At 44.9% G+C, this 14,102-nt stretch overlaps 1 protein-coding gene across 2 annotated transcripts in view; it reads right to left on the reverse strand.

The window, feature by feature from the left end:
* LOC138473380 (zinc finger protein 84-like) overlaps positions 1–13,277 on the reverse strand; it is a 77,729-nt gene extending 64,452 nt beyond the window's left edge. Inside the window, exons 1-3 of one of the 2 annotated variants that reach the window (XM_069612070.1) lie at positions 13,077–13,277; positions 7,218–7,267; positions 1,823–1,900 (exon numbers count right to left, since the gene is read on the reverse strand). The gene's annotated coding sequence lies outside the window, so the exon portion shown is untranslated. The remainder of the gene's footprint in view (positions 1–1,822; positions 1,901–7,217; positions 7,268–13,076) is intronic. The other variant, XM_069612069.1, reaches the window with a different exon arrangement.
* Between the last annotated feature and the right edge of the window lie 825 nt (positions 13,278–14,102).

The raw sequence follows: 14,102 nt of genomic DNA on the forward strand, positions 1-14,102 counted from the left end.
TCTCACCTACAAAAGCTGCAGACCCTTTCCCCATCACTTGCGGTGTGCCCCAAGGATCATGTATCTCACCCACATTATACAAAATCGATGATCTGGACCATCTTGGTATCACCTACACAAATTATGCATTTGATACCCAGATTCTCCTTCCACTAACTGGGGATTATGATAAGGATTTGGCTTTGGTGAAATGGGTGTATCTCATCATCCAGGCATGGATGGCTACACACAGTCTATACCTGAATGATGACAAAACTGAGCTCATCATCCTGGGCACTACTTTAAGTCTCAAAAAACTAGGTCCTAAATATACTACCTTTAATATTGACAACAACCCCATTATAGTCGCCAACGAGGCAAATGGATTCTACCTCGACTCCACCCTCTCATTCACCAAACAAGTCAATTCCATGTCATCGGCCACCGCATATGCCTGCAAACTAATCAGAGCAGGCAAACCCTTCTTATGTAAGAATAGTTGCATCACCCTTGCCAGAGCCTTAATATTGTCAAAACTGGATTACTGCAACTCGCTCTACATTGGGGCCAATAAGCACATCATCAAAAGAATTCAAACACTCCAGAATAACGCCTTGAGAGCAGCACTTGGAATAGCAAGGAGAGAGCACTGGTCGGGACCAGAAGACAAAACAACTGGCTCTCCACCCACGACAAAATCCAGCTAAAAACTGCCTCGCTCATTCATAAATGTCTGAATAATGTTTCACCTAGCTACCTCAATGAGAGATTCTCCAGGAAACCTTCAATTAGGCCCACTAGAACAGCCAATAAAAACAGCTTTACTATCCCGAGATTCAAACTCACCAAGATCGGCGGGTGCAGCTTTCCTGTTAAGGCATCGCAGCTCTGGAATGCCATACCGCCCCTCCCCCCACCACGCGAATGGATCAAACATACTCTAACTTTAGACAAAATCTCACCAAATGGCTTACGGAGAACGACCAGTAATGCCACTGCCCCATTCATTCCTGCACTGTAAATAGCTTTCCGAATGTTATGTTGAATGCGGCCCCATCTGTATAGCCCCCAGCTGACTCTCTGGAAATTACCCTATTATATATGTCTACCTGTAATTCCATCATGTATTATGTACTTGCACTTTTTGACCTGCATGTCCTTCTGATGTTAACTAGGCTGTAAGACTTCTTGATTCCAATGCGCCCTGATACCCGAGGGTCTGGTGCGCAATATAAATAAATAAACAAACAAACGCGCCTATACACAAGTGTTTCAAGGCGCGAGGTGCAGAGATAAACAGTCTTAAAGGGCAGTGATAGCTGAAAAAAGACAGGTATGGCGGGGATGCTCCTAAGGAGACTCCAGGGGCCTGTACTTCTGCACATATGCACAGAAAGCTGCTTTCTAGCATAACCCTTTTTTGTTTTGCTCCTACGGGATACCTGGCATTCAGTGAATGGTGTGGTGTGCGACCTGTGCAGCATGCAGGGAAGATCCCTGGCATTCAGTGAATGGTGTGGTGTGCAACCTGTGCTTAGATAGAACACACAGCCATGCCTTTGTATAATTCAGCTATTTATAATAGTTTGAGAATGCGGGGTACATACACACAAGTGCTGCAAAATGAAGTTAGATACTGAACTCATTATTTAGAACACAATCGTCTTATGCAGACATTTAGTTTTGCCAGTAAAAGAACACTATGAAAAGTGATGATACATTTCAATGAGGCACATTTCAAGATTCTTACAGCAGGTGCTGCATAATGTCTGCCTTTCTGGCGAGCTCGCACATAGAAGGGACTATTTGCCATTGCTCAGGTTCAAAGTGAAGACTTACATACCTGCATTTCTGCATGCTTCTAGTGCCTCAGAACTCTCGAAAACAGCAGTAAACTGGCGTGCAGCGTTATGAGAGTCACCTATAGAAAGAAGCAAATATCATACGTTAGTGGTGTGTATATCTTGAAAGCTGCATCTTGAGCGTCTTCCTCTCTGGCACTGTGCTGACCAAGCCACTAAGATGGCTCAGCGGGTTAAATGCTTGTTGCTGTGGTCTGTGTTTCATCTGCAAGGTTGCAGGTTCAAATCCCGGCAAGGCCAGCTGAGCCTTTCATCCTTCAGAGGTTGATAAATGAGTACCAACTTCGATTATAATTGGTTATTTATAACGTGCTTAATACCCAGGGATAGAAACTGCAATAACCTGCTGAGGTTTATTGGAGGCAAGACCTTAAAGTTCAGTGGAAAGGCTGCATAACATTGAACATGCTCAGGTGCTATGCTTGATGGCCTGATGGGATGTCTGCCTGTCGAAGGAAGGGTCCATCGAGGCAGGGTAAGGCATTTGTCATGTCTATCAGTCATTGGTGGGGGCAGGGGGCAGAATCCCACCTCATCTCATCCAGAGGTCTACTCGGATGTCTCCCACAAGCCCCAAACTGTTCTCACAGTCCAGAATGAACTGCTTCACCTGCCACCATGCAGCCCTAATGCGCCAGGTTTTGACTCGACAACAGGCCTTCGATATTAGAGTGATGCCTCAACCTTGCAGTGGATTCTTCATGATGTAATGAGGAGCAAAATAGGTGGAAGGTGGACTCCTCAAAAGAATAATGACTAAACCTTGAGGGTAGGGCTAATTTGTTGTGCTCCAACAAAGAACACTGCCAATAGGAAGGCACAGAGAAAGGTATTAACATAATACAACAGGTGCATTTGTACAGTGGACTTCACTTACTCTTTCTGTCAATCTCAGACACCTGAAGGGACAATTGGATCTGCATGGAATTGAACTGGTAACCACAAGGTCAAAAAAGAGCCGCTAGTGGATATATTAGTCCACTGAGCCACCGACCAAAACCCAGAATCAGGGATCCACAGCACATGGACACAACTTCCAGGAAGAGGGACGAGGAGAGGATGTTAGGCAGAATTATATGCAGTACCCTTTGGGAACACCACACACAATTAAGACTACAAGTGACAGTACAAATTCACCTTTGGTACAAGCCCGTACTACACAGTAAAGTGGTAGCGATGGCTGAGCAGCCAGACTTATCTCAAGACTAAAGTGAGCAGTATCAATAGTTACACAAAGGACAGCAATTACTATGATTCAAACCAACAGTGACTCAAGGTTTCTGAGTAAAAGAATATACATTTATTTACACATCAGTTGTATAACATTTCGCTAAAGTAAAGCAGTTTAAAAATCACACTCTTAATACACCACACCACGCCCAATAGGTTCCAGACAAGTTAGGCTCACAAATGAAGTGGGAGCAAAATGGCACTCCAGAAATTAAAAAGATAGGGAAAGACAAAGTTAGGCCGAAATTGAACAGCACCAACAGGTAAGTAAGCAGGGCAATCTAGAAAGAGGGACTACAGTGATGGAATCAAATCAAAAACGCTTAGGGCCAAAGTCAATAGGACAAAAGTCTTTTGCTCAAGATCACACAGCTCAAGGTATTTCGCGCTTAAGTCTTTTCCAAGAGTTCCAGAAGAGGTTGGTCGGCACAAAAGTTAGTTTAAAGAGTGGGAACGACAAGCCCTCAGATTGGAGAAAGATTTCACACACTTTCACCGCGGCTGAACGAAACAAACAACCGGATTTGCACAGTACCTTTAAATTGAGAAGAAGCAGTAACTGAGGCGGACGTTCCCGGCAGTTCCTGCAGGCTCACGGTTGCTGAAGCAACTGTAGGGATGACATGAAGTAGGAAGACTGAAGAGTCCTGCACTGCCCAGGGAAGAAACCAGCAGCAGAGCAAAGCAACAAATAAAAGGTGCACTCCTTAAAACCCAAGCAGGATCCGACCTTCCTGGCTATCCGGCCCACTGTAGATATGTACAGGGAATTCGACCAGAGGAGGGAGTCATGGCTTGCAGTTTGGGCAAAATGGTTGGTCCCACCAACTCAGGGGAAGAAGATTCCTGGAGGATCTTCTCTGTCGTTGGAATTCAAGGATTCGGACCTGCAGCAGGGCTTCACTGGGCGGTTCAGTCGTGTTAGAGATCCTCTTCCATCAACTCCTCGTCGGTTCTTTCGCTCCAGTGGCGACTCTGCCTTTCCAGACCCAGAGACCTGCTTTTTATGCAGTTTTCCCCCATTCACACAGCCTGGCTGTCAATCACACAGCAGGGTGGCTGTCCCGCCGGGAAAGTCACCACAGCCAATCAGTTCAGAGCGCGACATGGGTCTCCAAGGAGACCCTGTGCATGGAGTCCTAAACCCCTCCCTCACATCCGGTCCCACCCAGACATACAGGTGCCTAAGGAGGGCTTCTGGGTAGAAGCCAGCGAAAAGACGGTGAACAAAGGAACCAAACTTGGTTTGGCACACAGAGTAAAACACGAGGAAGACATTTCCAAAAAGAAATGGCCAATAAACCCAGCCGGAACCGAAATAAAACATATGGTCCAGCGGGTTTAAGTTCGAGGCTACCAAGATAGCTTAAAACAATACCAAGGTTATTAAGATAACCGTGGTAGAAAAAATAGGGTAGTCACCACTGCCACCAGCCAAGTCTTGATGAAAAGGGAGCGAAACAATGCTCCAAGAGGAACAGACAAAAAGGGATAAGTAATAACCCTTCTCAGTACTCCATGTAAGACTATTTGTACTGGGTCTGTGGATTTAAAAAGACTAAAAAAGTCAATGGCAACTTTACATGTTCTGGGAGACAGTAGTCAGTCCCAGAAAATTGAGTCTGGGTTCGGAATTCTAAAAGACAACCCTGTGTCACTGCACTGAAGGTGCTGTGTAACACACAGTAAAAAGATGATGCCTGTGGAGTAGGTGAGGCTCCACAGTCTATGAACACAAAATGTTGAACACACACAGCAAAAACACATGTAAGAATGGGAAAAAAGGCTCACACTCTTACCAGGTGAAAAAAATAAATCCTAGAATTCCAGCAAAGCTGCTGATGGACTCAGTGGGTAAGGGAAATTAGCCATTCTGGAGAATTCTCCCTAACAGAGGAAATGCAGAGAGGGGCAGGGAGGGCAAGAGCATGCATGGCACAGGCACACACCAGCATGCACAGCACAGACTCACATGGACGTGCAGAGCACAAGCGCACAGGAATGCAGGGCATGGACAGGGAGGGAGGGAGGTCACGGACACCACTTCCAGGAAGAGGCATGAGAGGAAATGCAGAAAGGGACAGGGAGGGCAAAAGCAGGCATGGCTGAGACACACACATGCATGCAGGGCACGGGCACACATGGGCTTGCAGAGCCAAAGGCACACTGGAATGCAGAGCATGGACAGCGAGGGGGGGAGGGAGGGCACAGACACCACTTCCAGGAAGAGGCATGAGAGGAAATGCAGAAAGGCACAGGGAGGGCAATAGCACGCATGGCTGAGACACACACATGCATGCAGGGCACGGGGCACAGGGCATAAGCACACAGAGCACGGCTAGGGAGGGCATGGACACAACTTTCAAGAAGAGGGACGAGGAGAGGAAATGCAGAAAGGGACAGGGAGGGCAAGAGCATGCATGGCACAGACACACGGGCATACAGGGCACAAGCGCATAAACACACAGGGCACGGGCAGGGAAGGCATGGACACCACTTCCAGGAAGAGGCATGAGGAGAGGAAATGCAGAAAGGGACAAGGTGGGCAAGAGCATGCACGGCACAGACAGATGCGGACATGCAGGGCACAAGCACACCAGCACACAGGGCATGGACGCCACTTCCAGGAAGAGGCATGAGGAGAGGAAATGCACAAAGGAACAGGGTGGGCAAGAGCATGCACGGCACAGACAGATGCGGACATGCAGTGCGCAAGCACACATAGCACAGGCACACACTGGCATGCAGGGCACATGCGCATGGGCACACAGGGCATGGACACCATTTCCACAAAGAGGTATGAGGAGAGGAAATGCAGAAAGGGACAGGGAGGTCAAGAGCACGCACAGCACAGACACAGGCAGGCAGGGCAGGGGTACACAGGGCACGGATAGGGAAGGCACGGGCACCCCTTCCAGGAAGAGGTACGAGAAGAGGAAATGCAGACGGGGAGAGCGTGAGATGGACACGGTCCCCCATTTTGGACCTCAATGGGGTTTAAAAAACACATGGCGAGCAGCTTTCCAGTGCACCACAGCCGGATTCAAGCTCTGGCTTTATGCCACCTCCTGGACGGCCCCTCCCCCTGATTGGTGCTCTCCACAAGCCACAACACCAGGCCTACGGCTCGGAGTCTCCTCCGCATGATGCCTCATTCCTCGATTTCCGTGGCCAATGTGAGTGCCCCTGCAGGCCCCCGGCACCCAGCACCCCATTTTGGACCTCAATGAGGTTTAAAAAACACGTGGAGCGTGGCTTTCCTGCGCACCACAGCCAGATTCAAGCTCTGGCCTTATCCTGCACCCCGGACGGCCCCTGCCTGCTGATTGGTACTTTCTCTGCATGTAGCTCAGCAGGGCAGGCAGCCCTCTGCAACAAAGACTGTGGGACATCAACAAAGACTGTGGGTGTGGCATGGGTGGGGTGTGGAGCGGTTGCTCTACTCCAGAAAGTCCCTGCCACTCTATCTTATCTTCCCATAACATAGACTGCCACAGATTTACATCAGGCATGCTTAGAAAGATTTGTGATCACCAGCCTGAACCTACGATTGTAGATGTTGCCTTGCATTACATACTAACATACTTGTCAAGGTCAACAAGCGCCACATCTGGATGAAACTGAGAATTGTGAACATCGGCCTCATCACATCTAGATAGGATTGTGAGTGTTGTCATGCCCACACTTAGATAGAATTGTGAACATTGGCCTCCGTCACATCTAGATAGGATTGTGAAGGTTAGCGAGTGCCACAGTTGGACAGAACTGTGAATGTTAGCATGTTAAATGTCAGATAACCCACTAACCAATATAAGCTCAAACTCTCTGCATACTTTTCTCACTCAAAGAACGCACACAACCATCTCTGGCACAACAAGCAGCACGCAGTTCACCACACCGGAACAACACGCAAGCTGCACCAACAGCACACGCGGACTGACACCGGTCCAATACTCGCACCAAAGGTCAGCACCCAGTGTATACTGAGTTGAAGCTGCCAACAGAACACAACTTCTCTCTTTATCCTACTCACTCTTCACCTTACTAACCCATCCCACCTTTTTGTTTCCCGCCAGAGGGAATGGGGACCAACTCCGTTGGTGACGGTGCGCAGTACAAATACCTTTAACATTTAACATTATTTACCTTTCGCAGCCTGGGCTTCTTACGGAGAAACAATAATACTCCATTCAGGCCTGTAACCAGAGAACATTACTATATCATTCATTAGATTATATAATGTAGACTGGGCTTCTTACGAAAAAACAATAATACTCCATTCAGGTCTGTAACCAGAGAACATTACTATATCATTCATTAGATTATATAATGTAGACTGGGCTTCTTACGAAAAAACAATAATACTCCATTCAGGTCTGTAACCAGAGAACATTACTATATCATTCATTAGATTATATAATGTAGACTGGGCTTCTTACGAAAAAACAATAATACTCCATTCAGGTCTGTAACCAGAGAACATTACTATATCATTCATTAGATTATATAATGTAGACTGGGCTTCTTACGGAGAAACAATAATACTCCATTCAGGCCTGTAACCAGAGAACATTACTACATCATTAATTAGATGATATAATGTAGCCTGGGCTTCTTACGAAGAAACAATAATACTCCATTCAGGCCTGTAACCAGAGAACATGACTATATCATTCATTAGATTATATAATGTAGACTGGGCTTCTTACGAAAACACAATAATACTCCATTCAGGTCTGTAACCAGAGAACATGACTACATGCTGATACTCATCAAAAAAACATCTGGCTACAGACTGCGTGAGTCTAAGAATGTATCTCCTTACAAAGAAGTTGCTACCATCATAAGGAATGACGGTATAGAAAACAAATCAATACCCCTCTTTATTCTAAACCTCTACTGGCATCACAGTGAAGCTGGAACAGATTCTTTTGTTGATTAAGTCATTGATGTGATCGATGAATTACTGATTGCTGACAACTCTGCATGCATCCTTGTTTGTGGAGATCTTAACTTGAACTGTATAGAGCCAAGTAAAAATGAGCCACCAGCGAAACAGAATCTAGCTGAAAAATGGTTGGAAGAATTATCCTTACGAAACCTTGTTAGGTTAAATGGAAATGTAGAGGGAGACATATCGGCGAAATACACCTGGCAAAGGAATAACCAAAAATCCATATTGGACTATATTTTTGCATCAGAAAACTTAAACATCATTGATCTTCAAGTACATAAAATGCAAGTAAGTGACCACAATGTGGTCATAGCTCGCTTTAAGATGTTTAAGCAAACTACTTTCCCGATATGGAACTACAACATAACGCTAAACTGCGGTAGAAATAGGTTGAAACTGAATGCAAAGCAGGTGAGCGAAATAAAAAAGGAATACGAAAATCATATAGATCGCTTAGGTGTTGATTATACGCCATTGCTGGAACAATATAAGATCGGAAATAATCCAAACAACACCCAGAGTTACAAGCAAAAACATGCTTATAACCCAGAAATTGCCGGCAGAAAGAGGGAAATGCACAAGGCTCTACGACAAATTAAAAATCTCCTGAAAACAGAGCATTTAGAGTTGAAGAAAAATATCAGGCAAAGGTATAAGAATTGGATCATAGCACATCGATCCTTAACGGAATAACATGATGCAGAAAGAATGTTGAAATGTCTGAAAGAGAAGAATTCGTCAGATTTCTGGACAGTAATTAACAACAAATGCAGTGTGCAGCAGGCGCCACAAAAAAATATGGTGACTGAAAAAAAATGGATTGAGCATTTCTCCACGCTATTTTCAAAAAAGGGTAACACCATCGACCCATCTATGCCATTCTTACGACAGTGGGATTTACATTTCGATCAGGAAGACATCTTGATAAATATTTAAAAAATGTCCAACTCCCGCGCCCCAGGCCCAGATGGCATTACAAATGCGATGCTCAAAGTGAACCCAGAAATGTGGGCAGAGTTTTGTAAAATTCTTTTTGACAAAGTCGCAGCAGAAGCAAGTACACCTACTTCTTGGAAGAAGGCCATCGTTGTGCCTATATTTAAGAAAGGCAATAGATTAAATCCAACGGACTATCGGCCAATTGCCTTACTAGCTGTTATCAGCAAAATATATGCGACCCAACTCCAGCATAAACTAAAGGAATGGCTAGCCCTAACAAACCATCTAGATGGTAGACAAAGCGGATTCGTGAAGTGCGTGGGATGTTCCTTAAATCTTATCTTAATTAACCTGCTGAAAATGGAGGCAATACGGAAAGGCTCAAAAGTATATCTTGCTTCCGTTGATCTGGCCCATGATTTTGATAGCATTGATAGAGAAAAGCTATGGACAAAATTAAAAAACTGGAATTGCCCTGAGAGCCTTCTCGCTGCTATCAAAGACTTACATACAAATACAGAAATTAATATTTGGTTGGATGCAAATGGCACTCTGTCAAAATCTATTCCCACTTGTTGTGGAGTCAAGCAAGGGTGCCCTTTGGCATCTATAATTTTTAATGCATTTATTTCTGATATTGGTGAGGTCTTTGAGAAAATTCAGGTTTTTGCTCCCAAAATAGATGATGCTACCCTGAATTGGATTCTCTATGCTGACGATCTGATAATGATGGATCTTACACCAATTGGGCTGCAACGCAAAATACAAGCTTTAGAGCAGTATGTAAAAGAGAATGGGTTGTATATAAACCCAAGTAAATCAGCTGTTCTTACTTTACAAGATCTTAGAAAACGTGCAGCAAATGCAAAATAATTCAAATGGCACTTGGAAGGTGTGCCCCTGCAACACGTGAATCAGCTAAAATACTTGGGCCTGTGGCCGAACTCAAATATAAACGACCAAATCTGGATAGAAAAAACAAAATCCAAGTGTCGCCAGGTAAGCGCCCAAGGAGCAGCACTTGATAAAAAATATAGTGGATTTTCTTTGGTACCCATAATCAATTTTTATAAGCAAAAAGCCATGCCATCTTTAATATTTGGTGCAGAAACTGCCTTTGGATGTCCAGCTACCATGTGGGATACACTCGAAAATATTTTTTGGTCCAGAATCTTAAATGTGGGGAAGGGTATACCAGCAACAGTTGTACAATATGAATTGGGAATAATATCTATTAATGCAAAGATCATTTGGAACACCTTGGCTATTTTTCGCAAAATAATTTTGCCCAATGGTACTCTGCAAATGAAAATTCTCCACGAGCAAGAGAAGAAACAATCAAATTCAGTTTTTTCTGCATGGACAAAACAATGCTATCAAATCTTGGCGAATATAAGCAGTGATAAGACTACTCTGATGGAAAATACAGATGCTGTTAAGAAGAAATTGTGGGAACATGACTGGATAAATACTGATATGAGCAGAGTAAAATATTTGTTAATGAAAAATGTTCCTCTGGAAAGGAAAGCATATAATTCCTTGTATAAATATCTGGAAAAATGTCCAAACAAACAGAAGAGAATACTTCTAATGAAATTCAGATTGAATCAATTCAAAACAAAAGTAGTGATCACGCGATGGCCCAAATATAGAAAGCTGGATCCAAAGTGTAGGTTTTGCAATCATTATGAAGAAAACATAAAGCACTTAATCCTTAGCTGCAATGCTTTTAAAGTAGTAAGAAAGATACTGTTTGAAACAATTGTTGCAGAAAAAGCTCACCGGTCAATTGAAGAATGGTGGGAAGATTGCTTCAGAGAAACAGACAGAAAACTAACCTATGCTCTGACATTGCTTCTCGAAAAAATTGAAGAAGAACTTACTAAATCCAGTGTGTAGTACAAACTGTTTTTTCTTCTCTTTTTACATAATTTGGGCGCTGTATTCGACACTCATGATGCTGTATTTGTTTTAAGTGATGTAATGATTCTGTAATGTGCGCATCTTTTTGTTTTTTTCTTTTCTTCTTTTTCAATTTGTTTTTTTGTTCGCTCCTTTTTAAAGGTTTTTATAAACCTATAAAAAATAAAAAAATAATAATAATTAATTAGATGATATAATGTATCCTGGGCTTCTTATGAAGAAATAGTAATACTCCATTCTGGTCTGTAAACAGAGAACATTTCTATATCATTAATTAGATGATATAATGTAGCCTGGGCTCTTACAAAGAAACAAATATTGCACCTGTAGACTCATGCACCAAAGATAAAGCCTGGTGCACTAACATTCAAAATGCCTTATGCAATAAAATCACCATGCTTCAAGAGAAAATATTAGCCAAAAGAACCTCCGTCCATAACATTGCGCTCTCCACGCAAGAAGCCATCTTACAAGAACTCACCATCAACCAAACTAGATGATATAATGTAGCCTGGGCTTCTTACGAAGAAACAATAATACTCTATTCGGGTATGTAACCAGAGAACATTACTATATCATTAATTAGATGATATAATGTAGCCTGGGCTTCTTACGAAGAAACAATAATACTCTATTCGGGTATGTAACCAGAGAACATTACTATATCATTAATTAGATGATATAATGTAGCCTGGGCTTCTTACGAAGAAACATTAATACTCTATTCGGGTATGTAACCAGAGAACATTACTATATCATTAATTAGATGATATAATGTAGCCTGGGCTTCTTACGAAGAAACATTAATACTCTATTCGGGTATGTAACCAGAGAACATTACTATATCATTAATTAGATGATATAATGTAGCCTGGGCTTCTTACGAAGAAACAATAATACTCTATTTGGGTATGTAACCAGAGAACATTACTATATCATTAATTAGATGATATAATGTAGCCTGGGCTTCTTACGAAGAAACAATAATACTCTATTCGGGTCTGTAACCAGAGAACATTACTATATCATTAATTAGATGATATAATGTAGCCTGGGCTTCTTACGAAGAAACAATAATACTCTATTCGGGTATGTAACCAGAGAACATTACTATATCATTAATTAGATGATATAATGTAGCCTGGGCTTCTTACGAAGAAACATTAATACTCTATTCGGGTATGTAACCAGAGAACATTACTATATCATTAATTAGATGATATAATGTAGCCTGGGCTTCTTACGAAGAAACATTAATACTCTATTCGGGTCTGTAACCAGAGAACATTACTATATCATTAATTAGATGATATAATGTAGCCTGGGCTTCTTACCCACTCGATGAGCCCCAGCTCAATGGGTTACTGGCACCCCTGCCAGGCAGCCTTTTGTAGAGATTAGCACCCTCTCCCCTATGGAGGACAGGGTGCTGATCTCTGCATTTATTTTGTATAAGCTTGCCTGGCAGGGGACAGCGCCTCGCCTATTCAGCCTTAATGGCGGTGCTGGGGAGAGGCAGCGTCACCATTAGGGCTGAAAGGGTGAGGCCACTGGAAGCAGAGGCCTTTTTCCTAAAGACTGAAATTCCTGAGAATCCGCGGGAGCTTCAGTATTTAGAATGCAAGGCCTCTGCTTCCAGCGGCCTCACGTTTTCTCCATAATGGTGGCGCCGGCCCACGTGCATCCATAGCTCTCAACTCACACGCTTTTGGCGGGTGTTACCCGCCTTGTAAAGCGCTGACTCACCCGCCAAACCTCCTGCACGCCCATTCATTTCAATGGGCGTCTCACCCGCCAAAAACAAAATCGGGTGTTTTCACCCGCCTATGCGACACAAATGGTTGAGAGCCATGTGCATCACTTAATTAAAGGGATGCCTCGCAGGTGCGGCGCCACCATTATGGCTGAAAGGCATTTTTTTCTGAAGCCTGAAGCTCTCGCACACGAGCGAGAGCTTCAGGCTGTAGAAAAAAATGCCTTTTCGTGTAGGGGCCCAGGCTGCCTGGGGAGATTAGTGGGCCCCGGCAGGGCCCCGCCTCAAAACGAGATTTCGGAGCACAGCCCCGGCAGGCCCCGGCTCACTTAAAGCCCTCCAGACGAGCTGAATAACTGAACTTGGAAGGGAGCGCTGCTGTTCTCTTAACCTCAACCCCAACGCCCAACCTGCCCCCTAGAAGCCCCGCCCGCACCTGCGGCGTCTCTCGCTGCCGTCACTGCTGCGTCCTCTGGGCCGCGTCTCCTGCGGGAACATGTTGGGTTTGGACGTGAATTAGCAAGAAACCGGGAGGGGCTTCCACGGATACAAATAAAGGTAAATCCCCGATAAAAAGCTCTCTGACAAGAGCCACTTCTGGAGAATGCGCATGCGCAGCGCTGCCTAAATATCAGGCACGCATGCGTATTGCTTAGTGTCAGCTCAACCACGCATGCGCAGAGAGGCAACAAAGACCGCCGACACTCGAAAACCAGGTATCACGGAGGAAACCCGCGCGCCTGGAAGACGGTGCCATCAGCAACGCATGCGCACAGTACAAAACTATCTCAGCTGCGCATGCGCAGAGAACAGCTTCCATCGACATGACATGCGCAGAGAAGATCCACTATCAGAGACCACGACTGCATTCATGCTTTATTGGCATAACAGAAAAGAAACGAAGTGACGCAAATTGAGGAGACCTTGGTGCCAGGCCGTTCTGTGTGAATTAGAGTCCTTTTCTGTAAGGGGCAAAGCTGTGCTGGCCCTGGACACAGGCTGAGGCTGGAACCTTTGCTGTTTGAGGTGCCCCTCTTCAAGTCTTATCCCGTGGCAAGAAGGCGTCACCCCTTGTGCATAAAAGCGCCGTTAAGAAGGCCCAGTGCTGCTGCTTCTATTGCTTGCACGAGGCACGAAAGCCTCAGCCCCGCAGTGAAGCAAGAGGCCCGGCTTTGTGCGCTTACACCTGTGTGAGAGTCCCCATTACTGCACCACCACTGACTCCACAACAACGGTGACGAGTCAGCCCATGACACGCCCCTGCCTGCCCATGACACGCCCCTGCCTGCCCTGCAGGCCCATGACACGCCCCTGCCTGCCCTGCAGGCCCATGACACGCCCCTGCCTGCCCTGCAGGCCCATGACACGCCCCTGCCTGCCCTGCGGGCCCATGACACGCCCCTGCCTGCTGCCTGCCCTGCAGGCCCAGGACACGCCCCTGCCTGCCCTGCAGGCCCAGGAC

The sequence above is a fragment of the Ambystoma mexicanum genome, chromosome 8 (genome assembly GCF_040938575.1).
Source record: "Ambystoma mexicanum isolate Mex_15411 chromosome 8, UKY_AmexF1_1, whole genome shotgun sequence".
Taxonomy (NCBI): Eukaryota; Metazoa; Chordata; class Amphibia; order Caudata; family Ambystomatidae; genus Ambystoma; species Ambystoma mexicanum.